A 22,430-nucleotide genomic window follows, 5' to 3' on the forward strand; every position below is an offset into this window, starting at 1 on the left:
CAGCAGCAGAGGCAGGATTTGAATCCAGGTCCACGGGACATCAAAGGCCATGTTAGTCTCACCACAGTGCACCATCTTTAACACTAAGTGGGCTGTGGTGTCCCAGAGGGGAAGGACTGGTTGAGTGCCACAGAAATTTGAAAATAACCTCTCACCTCTTCCTAGGTCAGGGCGTTTGTTTTTTAATATATTGTCTCAAAATCCTGAGATTACTCCTGTCTCCCAGATAAAGCAAATGACTCGGAACTAGTAAGTAGTGGTGCCTACGCTGAAAGTCACTTGCATCCTCAATGCTGGCAGCCCAGATCCCTGGGGTGGTTTCCAAAGCTGTCTGGAGCACCCCTCCTTCCTCTCACCTCAGCATCCACACCCCCCCTGCCAGGGGCACATGGGCAGCCTGGATGGCCAGGAGGCCCTTAACACCCCTTTGATTTAAGATCTTTGGATTTCAAGGCTAAATTGATGTTTATTCAGAAATAAACAGCAGCATTAGTTGAGGAGAGTTGAAGGCCAGTTCCCTCGCCCCCTTTCCCTTGAAATCCCCAGATGTGTACGGTTGGGCAAGTTGTTTCCTCTCTGGACCTCTTTCTCCACATCTGTGAAAGGTGGGCACTGACCAAGGCCCCTCTCGATGGTCTGGATGATGCTGGTGCGTCTGCACTTCCTACTGTCGTGTCCTCTGCACTTGCTTTTTCTCCGCTATCCGGTGAGCCATGCAGCGTGGCTCTCCATGACGGGCTGTGCATTCCTGCGACTCCCATGTGAGTGTGGCCGGTCTGCCCCCTGTTCTGTAACATTATACAAATGTGATCATATGCCAAGGGACAGGATCCAGGGTTGCGGTTATTTTGGGATGTGCAAGAGCCTGTGGGAAAATGCTGGAACATGTCTGAGTCACTCAGGCAAATACCTTTCTTTCCGTGTTCCGGCATGTTTTGAACTTTCAGGCGGCACAAAAAAAGCTCCAGCAGGTGCACACGCCCTGTGTTGCGGCAAGGCCTTCCTGAGCAGCCCTCCCTGTTTGTCGGCTGTGCCACCACATCCTCCGAGCTCTGAAGGGCTTGAGTGCCAAGGGCTGAGAGGTGGGGCTGGATTAAACCCTTGCGGGCCCCAAGCATGGAAGTAATTGTGGTGCCTCCTCACATAATGTGATTCAAAATAAAAACAGTAGTAAGCCCCAAAGAAGTGTAAGGATGATCTGAATTTGCCGTGTTACAGTCTGTCTGTTGCTTTTAAAAAAATTATCAGTTAAATTCCTCCAGTTCTGTGTGTAAGTGCTTGGCGTGTCCCTGCTCTCCTGATACTCAAGCTGCCCGTTGCTCAGTGCTGCCCACTTGAATCACTGGGGACTGGGAAGAGCTACTTCAGTCCCAGCAGGGCGAGGAGAGTCCAGGACCAGAGGTGGTAGCAGGAGAAGCCAGCAGTGGTGCCATCTGCACTTGGTAGAAGGGAGGGGAGGCAGCCACAGGCCATCTGCATGGGTCCTCCCTAGACTCGGGAGCCCAGGACAATGGGGCAGAGTTCTGGCTGCAGCTGGATGTGTGAGGATGTGTGGAGGGGACTGGAAAAAGTATTCCAGGCAGAAGGGGCCTTTTTCTAGAACACTCCTTTTCCTGTCCTTGCCTGCTCTAGCCAGAGCTTTGCTCTGACGTCCTGTGTTGTCACATGGAGCCTGTGCTTTCTCCGGGGCCCTGCTGCTGAGAAGGACGGTCTCCTCTCATCCAGAGAGAAGCCCCACCACCAGCGCCTCGCTTCTCCTCTGCCTCTTCCTCTCCCAGCTGGCTCCTTCCTTCTCCTTAGCCTACAAGGTGCAAACCAAAAAGAAACGTTTCCTGCTTGCTCCTCAGCTTAACCCCTTTGCTATCAAATATCCCAAAAGAGCCAGCTGAAGTCACCCCCACCCCACCTCCCAGGCACACCTCTGCCCTCTGCCCTCTGCCCTCTGCCTTCCCCCCCACTGCATCTGTGGATGCAGTGCTGCCCTGGGTGGTCGTCTCCCAGCGCTCCTCCCCATCAGTGCCGCCCGGGCTCACCGTCCTCCCCGCCCACTCTTCAACAGGGATGTCTCCCAAGCTCCCTTCCTCAACCCACTGCTCTTCTGGCTTTGTGATGGTTAGTTTTGTGTGTCAACTTGGCTAGGTGACAGTACCCAGCTGTTTAATCCCACGCTATCTAGGTGTTGCTGTGGAGGCATCTGGTAGGTGACCTGTGGTTAACATCTACAATCAGTTGACTTTCAGTAATGGAGACTACCCTCCATAGTGTGGGTGGGCCTCATACAATCAGTTGAAGGCCTTAAGAGCAAAAACAGGTTTCTTGGAAAAGAAGATATTCTGCCTCAAGACTGTAGCATCAGCCCCTGCCTGAGTTTCCTGCCTGCCAGCCTGACCTACACATTTCCAACTTACTTATCCCCACAATCACGTGAACCAATTCCTTAAAATAAACGTCATAAAAAGATAAATACATACATATACATACAAACACACACATACACACACTCATATTTATTGTGTTTTTCTGGAGAACACTGACTAATACATACCATTTACACTCTCACTGGGTCACGGGGTTCCACTTCCCAGACCCCAGTCACCTCTGGGTCTATGTTTCTGGTACCCTCTTTCTCCCGATCACCAGACTTATATGCACAGTTGCCTACAGGGCACACAGGAAGGTGAAGAACCAGCTGATATCCTCCAGGAACCTAGAATTCAAATTCCGGGGTTCTTTCGGGGCTCCCTCAGCACAAGCCTTCCCTGGGGTGCCATCTCGCATGCTCACAGAGGCCACCAGGTGGAGGAGTGGCAGAGCCAGCTGTCACAGTGGGGGGGTGGGGCCAAGGGCAGACACAGGCTGCTGCTCAGCCCAGCCAGTGGTTGCCAGATGGGGACGTGGGGCCAGCATTGTAAGAGCTTTCCAATTTTCAAGACAGACCAGAAATCTGTTCATGTGAAATCTCTCCATTTTTAAATATTTTTAAATGTTTTAGAGAACCTGGGCAGGCCCCACAAAACCCATCTGCGGGCCACGTTTGGCTTGAGGGCTGCCAATTAGTGAGTTCCAAGTCCTGCTGTGTGGTAAATATTTACTTCTGTCTCGAGTCCCTTCTGTCCTTCCCTCTGTCCCTGTGAGTGTCGAGAGCGAGGACTGTGGCGCTGGGTTCTTTGACCCTTCTCAACGGAAATAAAGAGTCTGGGCGAGCTCAGCGAAGGGGTCTATTGGATAATCAGCATGAGGAGTTCAAACCCCAGGAAAGCAGGTCAGCAGAGCGCTCCGATGGACCCGCTCCGAGGTGTGTGGGTTCAGATGCACCTTCTATCTCTTTCACAAAACAGTGCATGTGCAGGGAAGAGGAAAACAAAAAAACCTTACAACTTGATTTCATATATGTTAAAAAGAAAAAAGGGGATAGAGCACATCTGGGCTTTCATCCAGATGATACTTGAAGGTGACATAAACAAGAATTCCTTGGTTACACCTCAAACAAGTTCAGAGATGCTGACATCATCTATGTGTGGAGGGAGGCAAGGACCAGGACTGTTGAATTAGTCCCTCAGTCTCTAAGAAATGCAGCTGGGAAATGTGACAGCGAGCTGCCCTTTCTCTCTTCCTGCTGTGGATCTGTCCAGCTGGCATCTTCAGTCATGAGACGTGGGGCTGCAAGGTCGCTTTGTCGCAGGCGGAAGATGGCCTGCTCAGCTGCTGCCCAGCACAGCATGGATTTTACTGCACTGACTGAAAGCCTATGCAGTTTGCTTGCTGGATCTGCCTTTTAGACCAGGGGGATGGGGTCCCAAATGTCTGTCCACATTCTACTGCACCCTGCTTAGGTTAGTGAGCCTGTCTTCAAGGTCCCCCCCAGCCCCTGACCCATCAGTTCTAAAGAAGTCCACATGCTGCTGTCAGGTCCCCTCGTGTAAATGAAACTCACATTCGAATCGCTGTGCCTCTTTTTACTGATCAGAGGTATTTTGAGGGTAGTGGTTGAGTCAGCTCTGGTGTCAGATGGGCTGAGTTCCAATCCCAGCTTCCTCACTCAGTAACTGCGACCTTTGACAAGTTCTTACACTTTTTCAGCCTCGGTTTCTCCCTAAGTTAAGTGGTGACAATAAGAGTACCTAACTCTACGTGAAGTGACATTTAATCCTGAGGACAACTTGCCCAAGACAATGAATGGGAGCGTTGTTTCTACTGTCCTTCTCTTCATACCACTGATGACAAGGAGAAAAGGGCCCAGGGACAGGTCCAGGGTGTTGGTCCTGCTGCTCTCCAACCTCAAGATGGTATCTGGGCAGAGTTCTGGGGAGTGGTAATCGCACACCACTCCTGTTTCTTCTCTGCCTGCCATCTCTATGCATCTCTGCAACCTCCTGCTCAAGTCTGGAGGACATCTTTTCACAGTGCGTTCCAGGCAGGGGTTTTACACTTGCAAGGAACAGGGAACAGAGACTGCCTTAAAGGACGCCAAGCAATGGGACTTACTGCAAAAGATCTCTGAGCCCTGGAACCCAGGAAACACTCAGGCCAGGCCTGGAAGGGAGCATGAGCTGAAGAGGCTTGGATCTAGAGTGGCCCAGGGTCTGCCACCAAACTAAGCTGCCAGCTCTTCTTCCTGAAACTGCTCTGTTCTCCTCTCTCCACCAATGAGTAGGACATAAGAATCAGGGCCCATGATGCCATCAGGAAAGCACTTAAGTTGGCAACCACTGGCCATTCCAACTGTCCCGAGATGGAGCCTTCAGGGAGAATGACCTCTGCAAAGTGAGACCAGGAAGCAGGGTGGTTCCCAAGCGCTGGAAACTGCTGTTGGTAAACACAAAGGAATATAGAGCACACTGACCATCAGTGGCCCGGCAGTTGGACCTAACCACAGCAGTCACCCTTCAGTGCCCCTCAACATGTGTGTACGGGAGGGTAATGACCTGGGGGGCAGTCCAACTCCAAAACTGAGACACAAAAAGGGTGATGCCCCTTTATACATTTCTAAATAAAATGTAAGCACATTCAGTCCTGAGTGGTGGGGTGTTGAGCTAGATCTGTCTAGATGGGAGGGCCAGCACCTGACCTGGAGCCTTAAAGGCACACGTGCTTGGCCTCACGTACCCCACGTGTCTTCCTACCATTCTCCCACTGTACAGGATGGGTGGGACAGAATAGACAAACTTCCAGGAAAAAGGCCTGGGTCAGGAATCAGTTACCTGGCAATTCGCAGTAGACAAGCTCTGGGAATGTCGATAATGCGCCGCTTTATGGCCTACAGATTCTTGGGACTGTAGGTTCAAATGACCACTGCAGTGTGGGAGCACTGTGAACAGTGCAGTTAACCCTCAAGCTCGAAGGCTGTTGAGCTGATTTCTTGCCTTCTGGGGCTCAAGGATGCTCTTCTGCCAGCTTTCAGCTGTGTGAGGCAGAGAGTTCTAGAAAGTTATAGGAGAGCTTTAGATATGGTGGCAACCGCATTGGTAGCAGTGAAATCATACAGCTTCAGATCTTCTCATCCCCTTCCTCCTCCTCTAATCCCTCCCTCGAGACACGGCTTCTTCATACTTGGGACTTGGGCTTACACAGGCGCTCCACGGCCATGTGGTCTCTCTTTATAGCCGAACCTTTTAGCTTCCTCTTCCACTGTTCACTCTTTGATTCTCTACATGTCTTTTTTTTTTTTCCTTAAGCCTTGAGACATAATTCACATACCATACAATTAACCCATTTAAATATACAATTCAATGGTTTTTAGTATATTCACAGAGTTGTGCAACCAGAACTACAACCAATTTTAGAATTTCATCATCTCAAAAAGAAACACCATACTCATTGGCATTTACTTCCCATTTCCCTCCAGCCATTGGCAACCACTAATCTACTTTCTGTCTCTATAGATTTGCCTATTGTGGACATTTTGTATAAATGGAATCATACAATACATGGTCTTTTGTGACTGCCTTCTTTTACTTAGCATAATGTTGTCAAGGTTCATCCACGTTGTGGCATGTGTCAGTGCTTCGCTGCTTTTTATTACCGAAAGGCATCTATTGTGTGGATATACCACGTTTTATTTACCCATTCATCAGTTTATGACATTTGGGTTGTTTCCACTTTTTGGCTAATGTGAATAATGCTGCTATGAACATTCGTGTACAAACTTTTTTGTGGACATGTGTATTCATTTCACTTGGGTATATACCTAGGAGAGGAATTGCTGGGTCACGTGGTAACTCTGTTTAACTTTTGGAGGAACTGCCAGATTGTTTTCCAAAATGGCTGCACCATTTTACATTGTCATCAGCAGTATGGGAAGGTTCCAATTTCTCCACATCTTATTCTCTATATATCTCAGCTGAAATTTGTGTGTGTGTGTGAGGAATATTGGCCTTGAGCTAACATCTGTTGCCAATCTTCCTCTTTATTTTTTTTTCTCCCCCAAACCCCAGCACATAGTTGTATATCCTAGTTGTAGGTCATTCTAGTTCTTCTATGTGGGATGCCACCACAGCATGGCTTGATGAGCAGTGTGTATGTCTGCACCCAGGATCTGAACCATCAAACCCTGGGTCTGTGAATTGGAGTGCACGAATTTAACCGCTCAGCCACAGGGCTGCCCCAAGCTAACATGTTTAAGAGCACAGATTTGACAGAAGCTCATCTCTTAGTACCAGGTGAGGTATTCACTGACTAGCTCATGGACGGTCTGCCTTGGGTCAGATACTCACCCCTGGTCCAATCAGCTAGGGCCAGAGTGATGAAGCAGAGTAATGTAGTTCAAAACGACTACCAGATGCACATCCCTTCAGCAGAGCATCTGGGGCAGAGAAGAGATCTGAATGACATGAGTCCCTGAAGGCAGGGCACTCGAGGAGGATACCAGCTTCATCCCCGGGCCATGTGCACAGAGAGGGCGCTTGGCTAAAGAAAGAAAATGGTACTGCTTCTCTTGGGACTCTAAACAAGACGAATCAGGAGACCTTGTAACTAGTTTGATCTGCTTCAACCAACACGTTGGGGTCCACATGCAGTCGAGTCTCTAATTTTTCCAGTTAGTTCTTGGAGCATCTGCGCGCCCTTATGAGCAAGAAGCCCATTCTCCGTTGTAAGCCCTATCCCTCCCTCCCTGAATTATTCAAGAACCTCAGGGGCACTCACTCAGGTCAGCAGGAGGCCCTCCTGCTGCAGGCGTGGGCAGAGAGAACAGGAGGTGTGACTCGTTCCCAGGCAGTGCTTCGGAGGCACCCGCAGTGTTGCTGCTGAAAGCGGGCCCTTCTGTGTTGGGTGGACACTTGCTCCTTTTGCAGAGACCTTTCCATGAACCCTTACTAAACTCCTTACTGCCTCCCTGCCATATTTCTACCCTCACACCATGCCCCTGCTCTCCAGTTCAGATTTCCCGCACAGAGTTTCTCTCCGCCCTTTGGTGTTCTTTTCTGTCACTGAGCCTTCATCTATGCCAACAGATTTTCCTGTTTTTGAATCTCCGAGAGAAAGGGCTAGAATCTGGAGCTTTTACCCCCAGGAGGCTCCTTGACTGCTAGACAAGTTTATACTCTTTCTCCCTGGCAGAGATATTGAGGGAGGGGCAGCCTTCATCCACGCTTTAGAAAGCTTTACGCCACTTTCTCCTCAGGGCAACGAGTGCCTGCTTGCCCTATGTTTTCATAACTAAAAGAATCCACTCCAAGACTCTTGCCCGAATAACCAAAGTTCTAAGATGACTCTGGGTCCACCCCCTGACATAGAAGCAGCTGGCATAATTCAGAAATTTCTCCCGATAAATGCCCATTTGCATTAACATTTTCTGAGAGAATTTTGACAAATTTGGGTCATAAAGTTCTTTCAGACAAAAAAAGACAAAAAGATCATTATCCCAAATAAATTTTTAAACCCTCAGAATTTAAAAATATTAAAAATATAGTAACTCTCCCATTTTGACATTTTGTTCATTATACTAGTGAACAAAAATGGTCAAGATAGAAAGTAGAGAGTTTAAAAATAAAATGACAGGGCCGGCCCAGTGGCACAGTGGTTAAGTGCACACGTTCTGCTTCGGTGGCCCCAGGGTTCACAGGTTCAGATCCTGGGTGTGGACATGGCAGTGCTTGACAAGCCATGCTGTGGTAGGCATCCCACATATAAAGTAGAGCAAGATGGGCACGGATGTTAGCTCAGGGCCAGCCTTCCTCAGCAAAAAGAGGAGGATTGGCAGTAGATGTTAGCTCAGGGCGAATCTTCCTCAAAAAATAAAATAAAATAAAATGACATTTCATAATCATTTCATGAACGGTTTTAAGAATAAAGTTTCTTAGAATGACAAGAAAGGGAGAGAGAGAGAAGCAGGAGGAGGAGGAAGAGGAAATGAGGGAGGGATGGAAGAAGGAAGTGAGTCCCAAGAATAACTTATTAATTAGTACAAAATATAGCTGAAATGATTGATTTGGGATAAATGTGGTGGTGTTTTTTTTTTGAGGAAGATTAGCCCTGAGCTAACATCCTCTTTTTTGCTGAGGAAGACTGGCTCTGAGCTGACATTCATGCCATCTTCTTCTACTTTATATGTGGGACGCCTACCACAGCACGGCTTGCCAAGTGGTGCATAGGTCTGCACCCAGGATCCAAACTGGTGAACCCCAGGACCACCAAAGCAGAACAGTGTGAACTACGCCACTGGGCTGGCCCCTCAATGTGATTTTTTTGGTGATACATTGGAATGTGAAACTCAAAATCTTTCTTTAGAGCCAAGGCTTTACCAAAGTTATTTGAAGGTTGGAAATCTCCAGGGGGATTAATTTATGAGTACAGGTTAAGGCTGGCAGCCTCTGGCCTTAGGGGACTGCGGCTGTTAAATTAGGCCCTGTTAAATTAGGCCCTGGAGTGCTGAGATCCAGGGTCTTCATCCCAGCATCCCAGTAACTCACTGTGTGTTTTGGCAAGCCTCTTTGGCTTGGACTCAAGAAATTCTGCTTCAGTTCTATGATTCTTAATAAAGGATTCAAAGGCACAAACTATTAAAATCTGAAGTGAGGTATTTCCCTCACTGACCAGTAGGGGGCGACTCATGACTGTGCCTTCCATTTTTACCCCAGCCCAAAGAAATCATTTCCTGCTTCTCAGGAAGTTATTCCTATGATTGTGGGCTCCATTTCAGAATGAATTACTACTTTCATGGTTTTTTATTTCTTATAGTACAAGTGATACCCTAATAAAGACTAAGGCCTTGTTTGAAAACCCAGTAAAGGAAGCAAGTGCAGGACGGGCAGCGTGCTGATCTAAAGGTTGGAACACAGCTGGGCATTCATTCACTGTTTCATTCCATAAATAAACGAGGCACTCCCACTTTCTAAAATTAGGGAGATTCGTGAATCAGGAATAATCTAATTCACAATCCGATTAGCGTTCCATTCTAATAATGGGAACTAACCACACCCGTCTGAGATCTGGCCCAGTCACATCTTGGTTGGTCTTCCAGCAATGTAAGCCAGACTTTGGGGGAAAAGGCAAATGTTCTGAGCACTTTAATGCCAGGCTTATTCTTTCATAAGGAGCAGGGTCAAAATAATGTTGAGAGGAAAAATAGAATTTCCTTATGAGACCGGACAAGTTTACCCTTGTACGAGAATGGAAAAATTAATGATAAAGCATGTTTATTTCTTAGATAACTAGTAAGAAATAGCCCTCCACTCCAACTCTTGCTGGTGACAATAATTATGGGAAATCAGAGCCCTCATCCTTATTCTTCCCCTTGGGAACAGAGCTGCCCCTCTCCATGCAGAATGGGCAGCGTATGGGCAGAGAAGAAACTGAACATCATGGCAAAGCCAAAAGCCTACATCTGAAAGGCTCAAGAAAAGAGTGAGAGGCAACTTCATTCCATGGAGAGAGGTGGGTCCAGTAAGGCAGATTGGCGGTTCAAGCTTCCTGTCGAGAACATCTGGAAAAGCTGGACAAAACATATAAGACATGTGTCTGAAGGTGAGCTTACCAAGGTGTTGAGGATTTGAGAGCCAAGATCTTGGAGAGAAGAGTTAGCAGAGAGATTAACTTTGAGGCAATTGCCCATTCTCAAGAGGCAGAGAAGCTTCCAGCATCTTATGCTAAGGGTACAAAAATTGGAGTTCGGGGCCACCAAGGAGGAGGAGCCCAAGTAAACAGCTCAGGCATTCAGCTAGGATTTCCAAAGGGCCTCACCGAAGGGGGAGGGGTGAAAATAGAGATCCCCCACGAAGACTGAAGCCCAGCTTCCAATCAGCTCAGTTTTGATTGGATTAAGGCAGTTTCTCAACCTCAGTGCCATTGTCATTTTGGGTCAACTAATTCTCTGTTGTGGGGCCCGTCCTGTGTATTGTTGGCTGGTTAGCAGCATCCCTGGCCGCTAGCCACTGGGTGCCAGTAGCACCCTCTCCCTAAGTTGTGACAACCAAAACTGTCTCCAGACGTTGCCAAACGTCTCCTGGTGGGCAAAACTGCCTCTGGTTTAGGAGTTCAAGGGTAGCTGCCCAGACCCTAACTGCCCGCCAGAAGCAAAATAAATCTTACCATCATCCAGAGCCTCAAATTATATCTATAATTTTTTATATGTTATATCCAGCACCTAATAAACAACATACCTTCAAAATAGATGACAAAATTGACAGACATAAAAAGAAAGAGATAAATCCACAATCATGGCAGATTTTGGGACACATTTCTCAGGAATTGACGGAATAAGCAGAAAAAAATCAACAAGATTTCAACCACAGGGTTAATAAGTTGTGAAGAGGGGAGAGTTTCTGGAGGGAAAGAACAGGGCCTCAAGTCTAATTACATGAGAGAGGGGCTGGGAGGAGAGGGGCATGAGAGAAGATGGACAGAGATGGAGAGAAGAGAAGCGTCTTTGTTATAGACGCTTCCTAGAGGCCTAATGCTATAAGACCTCCCCACCGTGGGCGGCACAAGGGAGCTGTGTAAGTGCAGACATTTCTTTTGTTCCTTCCTCTAAAGACTATACTGGCTGCTCTGTGAGCTCCACCTGCACCTTTGGTCCACAGCTGTGGCCTGACATAGTTCAGTGATGTTCGAGTTAACAAAGACTAGCAAGGCAGGCAAAGGGGTGGTGAGCACTTTCTGATCAACTGGGAGGGTGTCTCCAACTGGGCTGCGGCTGAGTTCTCCTCCTCTCCCACCTCTGCCATTGAGGTACCATCAGGTGTCACCAGACTCAGAGAGGCCTATTGTCTGAGGGCAGCCTCCAAATTGGGAGGCAGTGAACTGAATATCTGATTCCTGTTCTCACTCTCCCTGCCATATTTTAGCAAGAAGTACTCCAGGACACAGAAGAGGGACCTGTCCCGCCTGGGTTATGCAGGATTTGTTGATAAGTGCTATGTGGCAGACATTATTCTAACTGCTGCCAAGACAGAGAGAGTAAGACCGGGATGTAGAGGGGGATAAGAACTACCCTTTGCCTTCAGGGAGCTCCCCTCGGCCTAGCGGGGGTGAGAGGGGTGAATGAAGCAAGTAGACCAATATTTGAGTGCAGTGTGCTGGGGCAATGCAGGACAACATGGAAGCTGCTAATAAGATGCAGATGTAATCAGGGCTCTTATGAGTGGTTCACAGAGAGAGAGGACATTAGATTAGGGGCATCTAGTTAAGACTTTGAGAATCTTCTGGGGAGCAGGAGTAACACGAACAGAAACCTGCAGGTGGAAAAGTATGAAGTGCATTCAGGGAAATTTGTATTCAACAGTGATTGAGAGCCTACTGTATACCAGGCACTGTGCTCGGAGCTAGACGTACAGCAGCAAACAAGACTTGGTCCCGCCCCACAAGTTGCTTAGGGTTGAGCTAGTAGCACAGACTGACAAGGAAACGGGTAATTTCAGGGCCTTGATGGGGAGAAGTTCTACAGAGAGCTCTCTGGAGTAGCCGGAGCATAGAGTATATGCACAGGAGTGGGAAATACATCCACCAGGTATGTAAGGGCCATATTATGCCTTGAAACTCAAGAGGAGGCCTTGTGCCAAATTTGATTGGCAGTAGGGAGCTACTGAAATCTATTGAGCAGAGAAGTGGCACATTACACGTATAAACTCACTAGACAAGGGGCTGTCTTGTGCTTGATTCCTGCTTTCGCCAGGGCTGAACCAGAGGTCAAGGTGGAACGGACAGCAGCACGTGTGTGATAGATAGGATGGATCTTGAGGCCTGAGTTCAAGCTTGTGGGACACGGGGGTCCCCTGTCAGGATCCATCCTACCCCCAATCCCTAGGGAGATCAGATCCCTGGCCCGATAGACGGCCAAGGCTCAGCAGCTGACACCCTCAATCTTTCTCTGGGAAAAAAAATTGTTTTTAAGCATGATCACTATAGAGAAATTACTTTTTTTTTTCTTTTTCATACTTATTCCTTCTAGCTGGAAAGAATGTTAGAGATTTTTGGTGCAACCCTCTCATTTTCAGACGTGGACATGAGTGTCCGCAGGTAATGGCAGATCTCAGAATAAACCCAACCACCAATATGGGCATCTGATGTTGTGGCCTGCTTGCCATTTCCCCTTCTGCTAACAGAAGAACCTCAATTTACTTTGGGGAAACTTTGGTCCTGCAATTTCAGCCCACGTGGCTCAGAGGGGCCCGAATTCCCCTGCTCTCCATACTGTTTCTCAGGCCTGGCTAATCAGAGCCCCGTGCCAGCTCCGTGGCTTTTGCTGAAGCTATGAGAGTCTGTCTTTTTCTGGAGAACCAGGAGCTTCCAGGGGTCACCATGCAGAGTACATGCCGAAATGAAGTCAACCAGAGGAAAACAAAGCTGGGAGGTGGACAGAGACCAAGTTCTGATAACATAATTTGAACTCCAGGATCCAACCATGCCTGACAGATACCTACACCTGGACTTTTCAGTGTGTGAACCAATACGTTTTCTTATTTGTTTTGTGTTGTGTTTCACTTGCAACTAGTCTGAACTAATACATTGCTGACTTGCATTCCTTTCTCCTTCTGACCCACAAATGTTAATCCTTGGGTTTGTCAGCAGGGCCACTTAGGTCTGTGACACAATTCCTTTCCCCATCTATTATTGCCTTCTGCCCTGAAGACTCTCAGAGCAGGATGGTGATGGCACCAAGGTGTGAGGGAGGCAGGTAGCCGTGGTTCACCAACGAAAAGGAGGCTCGGTTTCTAAAGACTTGGGCCTGGGGCTGGCCCCGTGGCCAAGTGGTTAAGTTCGTGTACTCCGCTGCAGGTGGCCCAGTGTTTCGTTGGTTCGAATCCTGGGCGCGGACATGGCACTGCTCATCAAACCACGCTGAGGCAGCGTCCCACATGCCACAACTAGAAGGACCCACAACGAAGAATATACAACTATGTACCGGGGGCTTTGGGGAGAAAAAGGAAAAATAAATAAATAAATAAAATAAAATCTTTAAAAAAAAAAAAAGACTTGGGCCTGCATTTCAGCATAAATCTCAGTGGATTTCTGTAGTGACATCAACGTTAGTAGAAATACAGACAACTTATTCAAATGAGAAACTAACCAAGCTGTACATAATTCATCATTTTTGCCTCTTGTTTTCAAATATATATATATATCTGTGCATGTGTGTGTGTGTGTGTGTGTGCAGGTATACATATTGTATGTATATGTGTATACGTATGTATGCGTATATAGATAATACATATATGTGCACGTTGTATATGTATATTCTGACTTTAGAAGTAATGTACTCCCATTGCAGAAAATTCAGAAGGCAAAAAATATATAATGAAAGAACTCTTCCATAATGTTAATATCCAGGGATAATCACTATTGGCATTATGTTATATTTCCCTTTATTATTTTTTCTCTGTGTGTATACTTTGCAAAATTATAAGGTCGGATGTTCAATTTTGAGTATTGTTAAGTGAAAAACCAAGATGTAGAAAGAAGGTGAATGGCAGCATTTATGTTATATTTATGTATATATCTTACGTTAGTGCTCTAGGTCTGGGAAATACGTATCATATTATAGATAGAGATTTTCTCTGGAAATGAAATACAGAAAACTTTTACTTTGTAAGTCCTACATTTCTATATTCTTTGAACTTTTTGGAAAAACCATGGGTTTCCTTTGTAATTTGAATAAAGATAAATAGCAATTTCTTTTGTATAAATTCCTCATTCCTTAACATCATCTATACAGATGAACATCACTATTTTTTCCCCAACTTATCTGTTAGAACCACTGTTTATAATGTTTAAGTGAGCTGTATCATAGAGCACAGATATTAAACGGTACAGCTAGAAACAGCCAGAATGTAACCAACTCTGTCTTTGAAGCTCTGTGTTAGAGCTGGGTGCTGCTCTAATGCAGCAGTAACGGACACTGGTCAAATGCCTCCGGGCAGTGACTTAGCAAGTCTTTGAGGCATTTGACACAACATATTATACAGTGATCCCAAGCTGCTACAGGCCTGACAGAATGGCTTGGTGGATTGAGACACAGCAGAGGGTCATTATGGCTCCTGAGGCATGATCAGAGGGGCAGCTGAGAGAAGACCCACTCTGTCCTTGGGAGCAGAGCCCGATGCATCAGTGCCAATGACACTGAGCTCACGGGCTCTGTTTGAGGATGATCTCACCATCCACCTCTTCTGAGACCTTGCATTATCTGTTATGCCAGCTCTCTTGTGTGTCCAGCTTCTCTCTCTCTCGTGATTTTCCCGTCAACTTTAAAATATCTTTAAGTCCCCTCATCACCCTATCCAGATATTGCCCCATCTCTCTCCTCCCTTGCAAAACCAAGCTTCTTGAAGGAGTTGTTTACACTCGTCACCTCTGCTTCCTCACTTCCTGTTTTACCCAAGTTCCTTTGGAATAGAGACCCATCTGGGTGCCTCAAGGGAGCTGCCTCTTGTAGGGTCACACTGGAAACCACGTGCAAATCTGGGGATAAGACACTGAAGCACAGCTGGTCCCATAGAAACTTGGCATAGGGACTGCAAGCCCGTCAGGATCAGATGCTTCTCATCTTTTCTCCCCTTTTGTCCCCTACCTTCTCCTCCTCTTTCCTTTCCTCTCTATGTCTCTCTGTCTCTTCCATTCTCCCCTCTCTCTACTTCTCATTGAGCACCATCCCATAATGATCACTCCAGCTCCAGTCAACCTCAGGATCTTTAGCCCAGCTGCCACTGTCAATAGACAGAGTCCCAAGAGAGATGGAATCTAATTAGTCTGGTAATTTCTTCAATTGAGGAGACAAGTCATAGGTCACTACCCTTATATTACAGGATATGGCTATTTAGGGCCACAGGATCACGGACTGGGCAGCGTCCCTGAGAAGGGGCTGTGAAGGGGGAGAGCAGGCCATGAGAAGCATCTTTGTTTTCCTCCCATTCACTCTTCATCCTAAGGCAATTGGCTTATGTGCTCAGCAGCCCGGAGGCCGCTCCCACTGAGATCATACACAACATCTTTGTTGTTGAATCCAATACATAGTTTCATATCTTTCTGTATATCAATGTTCGGTGGCTTTTGAAACTGTTGGCACTTCTCCTGCTTCCTATGACTTCCATGAAATTTACACACCTTAGTTCTCTGCCTACTTCTCTGGCTGCTTCCTTCTAGCCTGTCTTGTGGGCTCCTCTTTCTCCACTGCTCCTTTTAAAGTTGGCCTTCCTCTGGGTCTGGATTTTTTTTTTTTTTTGAGGAAGATTAGCCCTGAGCTAACATCTGCTGCCAATCCTCCTCTTTTTGCTGAGGAAGACTGACCCTGAGCTAACATCTATGCCCATCTTCCTCTACTTTATATGTGGGACACCTACCACAGCATGGCTTGACAAGTGGTGCCATGTCCACACCCGGGATCCGAACTGGCGAACCCCGGGCCACCAAAGTGGAACGTGCACACTTAACCACTGCACCACCGGGCCAGCCTGGGCCTGGCTTTTGCTTTCTTCTGCAGAGACCTTTCTTCCTTTCTAGCCCCTCTCCAGGCAATCCTGTTCTCCCACACGGCTGCAATCACCTGCTCTATTCTAATAGGTTCCAACTTTATCGATCTGCCCGACCTCCTCCCAGACCCCTTAACCACCTGGATGTCCCACAGGGACCTCAAAGTCATTGTGTGTACATTTGTGTGTACAGTTGAACTCACCACCTTCTCTCTCAAACTTTCTCCTCCCCTGATATTTTCTACTTCAGTAGATGGTGCCACCCACTTGCCCAATACTCAATGCCTCATACTCAATGCCTATCTCCTGTCACTCTCTGCACCCAACCAAATACCAAACAAAAGAACCAACAACTCCTTAATATATCAGAGACCCAGGATTTCACTTCCTAAGTATCTCTTTATTTTTTCTTTTTCCCTCCTACCAACACCATTGTTCCTTGGGTCATTCAAACAGCCCCCTAACTGGGCTCCTCACCTTTAGTTTTCAATCACCCCAATCCAGTGAGCCCACTATGACCAGAGTGTTCTTTCCCTTCCTTCTTTAAAAAACAAATATAGTTGTAGTACTTTTATTTATACACAAAGACCCAAACCACTATAAAAAATGGAGGCAGGACTGCTTTAATATAAATATATACTTTTATTACTTATAAACTTCTTATTATGCAGAATCTTGAGCATGCATTGAAGAAGACAGAATATTACAATGTTCCTGTGTTTCCATTCTCCCAGCCCAACGCCCGTCACCCCAGGCCAGGCCTGCTGCATTCTTATCCCGGTTTACTCCTCCTTCACATAATATTTTGAAGCAAATCCCATATATCCTATCATTTCATTCATAAATATTTCAGTATGGATTTCTAAAAGATAAAGATTTTTTAAATACTATTATAACACCTAAAAAGAATTAACAATAGTTCCTTAGTATCATTAAATATCTAGTGTGCAGATTTCTCATTATCTCATAAATGTCATAAGTTTTTTAAAAATTAGGATCAAATAAGGCCATATATTGTGATTGGTTGCTGTGTCTTTAAATGTCTTTTAATCTGTTGTTTTGCCTTCTATCACGTTCTTTTCCTTGCATTTTATTTACTGAAAGAAAAAAAGAAACGTGTTGTCCTGTAGAGTTTCCCACAGTCTGGGTTTTGTTGATGGCATCCCCATGGTGTCATTTAACTAGGTCCTCAGTCTTCTCTATTTCCTATATATTGGTAACTGGACTTAAAGAATATCTTAGTCAGGTTGGGCTGCCATAACAAAATACCATAGACTGGGTGGCTTAAGCATTAGAAATTTGTTTCTCACAGTTCTGGAGGCTGGAAAGTACAAGATCTGGGTACCAATATGGCCTCTGTGAGGGCTTCCTGGCTCACAGACAACTTCCTTCTTGCTGTGTCCTCACATGGTGGAGAGACCTCTGATCTCTCTTCCTCTTCTTGTAAGGACACTGCTCCCATGGCGCGGGCTCCCCCTTCATGACCTCATCTAAACCTAATCACCTCCCAAAGGCCCCGCCTTCAAACACCATCACTCTCGGGTTAGGGCTTCAGCATAGGAATTCTGGGCTTACACAAAAATTCAGTCTATAACAGAGAATACCTTTTTTTGTTAGTAGCATCACTGTATCAGACTCTTAATATGCTGGGTCGTAAGGTTAATTAGGTTTTCCTTAGCAGCTTAAACTTCCTAGACAAGTAGATCTTTCTAAATCTGATTATGTCCTCCCCTACTTAAAATCCTTCAGCAGTTTCCCCATTTTCCTTAAGCTAAAGTTCAAAGGAGTGATCATGTGATTATACCCTGGCCACTGTGATTTGCCAGTGGGTGAACATGTGACCCACTCTGGGCCAGTGAGAGCCCTTTACCACCTTTTTTTGCTAGAGCTACTGGGAATCTCTTTTGCTGTGGTCTGACCATAAATAAGGCTCAGAGAAATTCTTCTGGAATTCTCTTGTTTCCTTGAAAGGACTTCTACTAACACAGCGGTTCTTAACCCCGGCTCCACAACTAGAGAGGTTTCTGTTTTTTAAAGATTGGCACCTGAGCTAACATCTGTCGCCAATCTTCTTTTTTTGTTTCTTCTTCTTCTTCTCTTCAAAGCCCCCTAGTACACAGTCGTACATTCTAGTTGTAGGTCCTTCTGGTTGTGCGGTGTGGATGCTGCCTCAGCACGGCTTGATGAGCGGTACTAGGTCCACACTGAGGATCCGAACCAGTGAAACCCTGGCCCGCTGAAGTGGAGCACGTGAACCCAACCACTCGGCCACGGGGCCAGCCCCAAGATGTTTTTGTCTTTTGGTGAGGAATAATGGCCCTGAGCTAACATCTATTGCCAATCTTCCTCTTTTGTTTTTCTTTCCCTCCCCAAAGCCCCAGTACATAGTTGTATATGCTAGTTGTAGATCATTCTAGGTCTTCTGTGTGGGATGCTGCCACCGCATGGTCTGACAAGCAGTGCTAGGTCTGTGCCCAGGATCCAAACTAGCGAACCCTGGGCCACTGAAGCGGAGGGTGGGAACTTAACCACTCAGCCATGGGGCCGGCTCCCAGAGAGATTTTTAAAAGTACACGAGCCCACGAAAGAAGCCAGACACAAAAGGCCGCATATTGTATGATTCCATTTCTATGAAATGTCCAGCATGGACAAATCCATAAAGAAAGAAAGTAGATTGGTGTTTTCAGGGGCTGGGAGTAAGGAGGAATGGGGAGCGACTACCAGTGGGTCTGGGTTTCCTTTTGGAGTAAGGAAAGTATTCTAGAATTAGATAGCCGTGATAGTTCCACCACTTTGTAAACACACTAAAACCACTGAATTGTACACTTTAAAAAGGTGCACTTTATGGTACGTGAAGTATATCTCAATAAAAAAATACACAAGCCCAGACTCCACCCCGACCAATTAACTCAAAAACTCTGTGGGTGGGGCCCAGGCACTGACAATTTTGTAAAGCTCCCAGCTTATTCTAATGAGCAGCCAGGCTTGAGAGCCACTGTGAGTAACACGCCTGCTCTCTCTCTTCCCCATTCCCTCCTCTCCCAGGACAAGTGAGAACCAGGGAGGGAGCTTTTACTGTGCTTGCTTGACTTGAATCCCTATCTCTGCTCTCTCCCTTTCTCTTTCTCTTCCCTCTCTCAGATCAGTCCAGCAGGGAAGATATCAAGGAGTCCAGTGATGGCCATAGGTCTTAGTCTCTGTCATGGACTCACTTGTGTCTCCCCAAAATTCATATGTTGAAACCCTAACCCCTAATGTGACTGTATTTGGGCATAGGGCCTTTAAAGAGATAATAAAGTTAAGTGAGGTCATGAGGGTGGGGCCCTGTCCTCATAAGAAAAGTAAGAGACAGAAGAGGTGAGCTCACACAGGAAAGGCCATGTGAGGACACAGCGAGAAGGCAGCCATGTGCACGCCAGGGAGAGAGGCCTCAGGAGAATCCAACCCTGCCGACACCTTAATTTTGGATTTCCAGCCTCCAGAACTGAGAGAAAACAAATTCCTGTTGTTACACTGCTGATCTATAGTACTTTGTTATAGCAGCGCTAGCAGACTGACACAGCCTCCAATCCAGCTGTTTCTGTAATAGAGCACGGGGGAGGCAATCACATCATCTGTCAACAGTGATAATTTTTTTTTTATTGAGTTAATGATAGGTTACAATCTTGTGAAATTTCAGTTGTACATTAATGTTTGTCACTCTTGTTGTAGGTGCGCCTCGTCACCTTTTGTGCCCACTCCCCACCCCACCTTTCCCCTGGTAGCCACTAATCTGTTCTCTTTGTCCACATTTTAAAATTCCTCGTATGAGTGGAGTCATACAGAGATTATCCTTCTCTAACTGGCTTATTTCACTTAACATAATTCCCTCAAGGTCCATCCACGTTATTGCAAGTGGAATGATCTTGTTCTGTTTTGCAGCTGAGTAGAATTCCATTGTATATATGTACCACATCTTCTTTATCCATTCGTCTGTTGATGGGCACTCAGGTTGCTTCCATGTCTTGGCTATTGTAAATAATGCTGCAATGAACATTGGGGTGCATAGGACTTTTGAAATTGCTGGCTTCAAGCTCTTTGGGTAGATACCCAGTAGTGGGATGGCTGGATCGTATGGTAGTTCTATTTTTAATTTTTTGAGGAATCTCCATACTGTTTTCCATAGTGGCTGCACCAGTTTGCATTCCCACCAGCAGTGTATGAGGGTTCCTTTTTCTCCACAGCCTCTCCAACATTTGTTGCTATTAGTTTTAGATATTTTTGTCATTCTAATGGGTGTAAGGTGTTACCTTAGTGTAGTTTTGATTTGCATTTCCCTGATGATCAGTGATGATGAGCATCTTTTCATGTGCCTATTGGCCATCCGTATATCTTCTTTGGAGAAATGTCTGTTCATGTCTCCAGCCCATTTTTGGATCAGGTTGTTTGATTTTTTGTTCTTGAGTTGTGAGAGTTCTTTATATATTATGGATATTAAGCCTTTGTCAGATATATGACTTGCAAATATTTTTTCCCAGTTAGTGGGTTGTTTTTTTGTTTCAACCCTGTTTTCATTTGCCTTGAAGAAGCTCTTTAGTCTGATGAAGTCCCACTTGTTTATTCTTTCTATTGTTTCCCTTCTCTGAGAAGACATGGTGTCCGAAAAGATCCTTTTAATATTCATGTCAAAGAGTGTACTGCCTACGTTTTCTTCTAGAAGCCTTATGGTTTCAGGTCTCACCTTTAGGTCTTTGATCCATTTTGAGTTTATTTTGGTGAATGGTGAAAAAGAATGGTCAATTTTCATTCTTTTACATGTGGCTTTCCAGTTTTCCCAGCACCATTTGTTGAAAAGACTTTCTTTTCTCCATTGTATGCCCTCAGCTCCTTTGTCGAAGATAAGCTGTCCATAGATGTGTGGTTTTATTTCTGGGCTTTCAATTCTGTTCCATTGATCTGTGCACCTGTTTTTGTACCAGTACCATGCTGTTTTGATTACTGTAGCTTTGTAGTATGTTTTGAAGTCAGGGGTGTGATGCCTCCCATTTTGTTCTTTTTTCTCAGGATTGCTTTAGAAATTTGGGGTCTTTTGTTGCCCCATATGAATTTTAGGATTCTTTGTTCTAATTCTGTAAAGAACGTCATTGGGATTCTGATTGGGATGGCGTTGAATCTGTAGATTGCTTTAGGTAGAACGGACATTTTAACTATGTTTATTCTTCCAATCCATGTGCATGGAATGTCTTTCCATCTCCTTATGTCGTCATCCAATCCTCTCAGAAAGGCCTTGTAATTTTCATTATATAGGTCCTTCACTTCCTTAGTTAAGCTTACCCCAAGGTATTTTGTTCTTTTTGTTGCGATAACGGTGATAATTTTGTCTCACCCTTTCTGATCGTTATGCCTCCTATTCTTTTTTATCTGTGTTTTTGCCTCTAGTATTTCACAGATAAATACGATGTTTGCTGTTCATCTCTGATTTCTGTCTGAGTTTGTTCAGGTGGCTATAACAAAATACGACAGACTGGGTAGCCTATAACCAACAGAAATTTATTTCTCAGTCTTAGAACCTGGAAATCCAAGCTCAGGGCGCCAACATGGTTGAGTGAGGGCTCTCTCCGGGTGGCAGACGTCTTGCTGTGTCCTCACCTGGTGGAAGGGGCTAGATTGCTCACTGGAGCGTTTCATAAGGGCACTAATCCCATTCATAAGCACTCCAGCCTCATGACCTAGTCACCTCCCAAAGACCCCACCTACTAATACCACCATCACTTTAGGGGTTAGGATTTCAACACATGAGTTTTGGGAGGACACAAACATTCAGACCATAGAAGAAACTTTTCTTTAAATTAAGCAGTCTTGACAAACTGTCTTGTTCCTGCCCACCTGTCTAGAGACTTCTGTTGTTTTCTCCACACACTCACTAGGCTGCAAACAAAATGAACTACAGACTGCTTTCTGGACTTGCCATGCTCTTTCATGGCTCCACGCCTTTGCACATCCTCTTCTTCATCCCAGGAACACCCTCCCCAACCTTCAAATGTCTGACAGCTTAAAGAGAACCAGATACCGTTTTAATTCCTCTTTATTTCCTCTTTAGACCCAGGACATAGAAAAGAAGACTCCTGCTTCTCTCCCCATTTGGGAGAATAGCAGAGGAAACTTTCTCATCACGCTTCCCCTCCTTTTTAATTGCTTCCTCCCAGGGGAGAGGGAGATGTGATGGGACCACTCTCATCAGTGGGTGGAGTAACTAACTGGTCTTAAAGGTCAGGTCCCAGGCTCCACCCTTCTTTCACTTCCTGAGTTAGCACACTTGACAGGCCACCCTCCTGGGGGAGAGGGAAGTGGGGATCTGTCGTTCTTTCTTCTTGGCTGCCTCCCCTGTGGCTGCATGGGCAGGTCCACTGACCCTGGCCCTCTGGGTCCTGCTCCATTCAGCTCAGTAGAGAGAGGAGGCCTCTGCTTCCCTTACGCCTGGGTTTAAGCCATGTTCAAATCTTACTGGAGCTTTGTGTGAAGGTTGGTTTTCCCACTTGGCTAGAGATCCTT

This window comes from Equus quagga, chromosome 2 (genome assembly GCF_021613505.1).
Source record: "Equus quagga isolate Etosha38 chromosome 2, UCLA_HA_Equagga_1.0, whole genome shotgun sequence".
In the NCBI taxonomy this organism is placed as follows: domain Eukaryota; kingdom Metazoa; phylum Chordata; class Mammalia; order Perissodactyla; family Equidae; genus Equus; species Equus quagga.